Source organism: Protopterus annectens, chromosome 3.part1, assembly GCF_019279795.1.
Source record: "Protopterus annectens isolate FY-2018-M chromosome 3.part1, PAN1.0, whole genome shotgun sequence".
NCBI classification, from domain to species: domain Eukaryota; kingdom Metazoa; phylum Chordata; order Ceratodontiformes; family Protopteridae; genus Protopterus; species Protopterus annectens.
In genome coordinates, this window is record NC_056732.1 from 496,091,067 (window position 1) to 496,093,604 (window position 2,538).

Here is a 2,538-nt window from a genome sequence, read left to right on the forward strand (position 1 = left end):
GCAGCTTAAAATGCACATTTTCTGGTAGCTAATTAAAATATACCTCAGCTCAAACCACTATGAAAAATGTAGTATAGGCCAAATGTAAGATAAGGTGCAGAGGTTAACATTCAAACTACAATATTCATTACTTAGCATTATAATTTCTAACTAAATGGACTGCTTTACATTCACCTACACTTAGTATGCAGTTTCACTTGTTTCTTTCCATTCTCTTCCTGTCTACACATCAAAACCCACTTCATTATGCCGGTGTGGTGGTTCTGTCTCCCCCGTTTTATATATAGAGAGTAAACTCCATCCCTTCTAGCAACTTGAACATACGTATTTCTTTTGGCATACAAATTCATTAACAAGGACACTGAGGCATAATCAGATTGCTGTGTTTGTCTAGTAATACAAATACAAGATTTCCAGGAATCATGAATCGCATAGCTTTAGAAGGGCTTCCTGAATGCGCTTTATCATCTGGGTGTCCGAAATGTATCCTGCTGATGATGATTCCCCACTAATCTATGACTCTGTAGGTCCACAGTGAGAACAGCAACATCCACAATGGTCTTGCTTCTCTTGTGAAGCCAAAACTGTGGGGAATTTAACAACTGTTTACATCCTTCTGGCTTTTCAACTGTTGTCTTACTTTAAATTTGCACATGAAAAAACAATTAAAGGCCATCTGCTGGTAGATACAGACTTACACAGTAGTCTCTGGAATGGTGGGAAGGCAAGCTGTTTTATAATAGCTGTGTTTTAACTGCTTAGCTGTTCTCTCTGAGACAATCCATTTAAGCTTCTGGGCATTTAGTTTGCAACACTTTGGTGAGGAGTTCTCTGCAAGGCATTTTGATATCAGCTCTTTCCAGCAATGAAGATCGTCATTGCTGATATCAGCTCTTTCCAGCAATGAAGATCGTCATTGCTGATATCAGAATGCCTCTGCCAACACACCAGTACTTCAATCAGCTCATGCAGCTTCTGTTCCTGGATCTCCAGTGCCAATATAGAGAAAGATAAAACTGCAGGCTTTGCTTTAGAGAAAACAAACTGGAAATGGCTATCTTTAAGTTGAGCCTCAAGTGTTTCAAAATTAAGCATCTTTACTTTCTCACAAGATAATGAATTTTCAAGCACAAGCATGTAATAGTCTCAGGAAGTTGATGGCAGTGACAGCTTTGACCATCCAACACAGCTTCTCAAGCACAGTCTTTTCCCTTTTCATCATGTCAGACACAATGAATCTACACTGGCTTATTTGGATCAAGTCTATGGCTAGTGGTACATACTTCTCCTCTTCAGTTACTTTTATAACTAGATAAAAGCACAACAGTCCAACACAAGCAAGATGCTTGGGCTGCACCTTCATTTTAGCTAAAAAGCGATCAAGCAAATTCACAGCTACAGAAAATATGTCTGTACCAAAACTGAAGAACTCAGTTACGCTTACTAGATCCTTAACTTCAAAATCCCTCAGTCTTGCAGTCATGCAGCGACAGATATCATGAACAGACTCTGTTAACCTCAGGCCGTAGAAGTTTGGCATATACTTTGTCTTTTGTTCTGATAAAACATGCAGCTGGTCAAGGAATTCAACAGCATCTGTTGTTGTTCCAAGCATTTCAATCATCTTGGGAAGGTTAGTGATTTCTCTTTGACTCAACAAATGAACACCTCTGCACAAAACCAAAAATGTCAAAATTCACAACTGTTAAAATAAATAAGTAGGATACATGATACATGTAGACTGAGCTCAAATGCAGTTTAAATACAATATACAACATAAAAATAATTAACAAATCATGTTATTATAATAATTTAAAACCATCCCCTAAAGCGACAACCCCAGACCCCATTCCTCTCCAGTCAGCTTGCTGCCTTTGACGAAATGACACCCAAACACATACACTCACACACATACCTTCCTAACTTATCCCCCTCCAATTACTCTACAGCTATCTCCCGGCTGACACCCACTGATGCATGCAGCCTTTCTAATACACTCACACACATCTCCTAGCCCAACCCTACCACTAACTTCCCAGCACTTACCTCTACCGCAGTATAAGAACATGGGTTTTGGCCATGTTCACTATCACGATGTAGAAGGAGCTGCCATGCTAATCGACATGTCTTAGTGATTCTATGGATTGCTTGCTATGTAGTGACCTTCCTGGATTTAGTTCTGGGGAGAGAGCACATGACTAGTCAGCATATGCCTCTCTCCTGAACTGCCTCATTAGCATGTAGCATAACTGTGGAGATGCCTCACTGTAATGCTGCATGTCTTTGTGCAAAAACATAAAGTTACAACTTTCACTGAATATGAAAAGTTGTCGAGGGACCCTTTATGATTTTGGCCCTTTTTATATTTGACTTCCAAAAGACATTTGGAAAATAATAATCTTGAGAAAAAGAACTGCTCCACAGTATTCAAATGCAATTCATCTCTACACTTTGTAGAAAATACATTTCTTTTCATCACAATTAAATCACTTGAAAATACAGAATTTTATACTAACGTTAAATACATACAAATAATTT

The 2,538-nt window shown here is 38.6% G+C and overlaps 1 pseudogene; it reads right to left on the reverse strand.

The window, feature by feature from the left end:
• Positions 1–694: 694 nt before the first annotated feature.
• LOC122797689 lies at positions 695–1,624 on the reverse strand (annotated as a pseudogene).
• Positions 1,625–2,538: the final 914 nt, after the last annotated feature.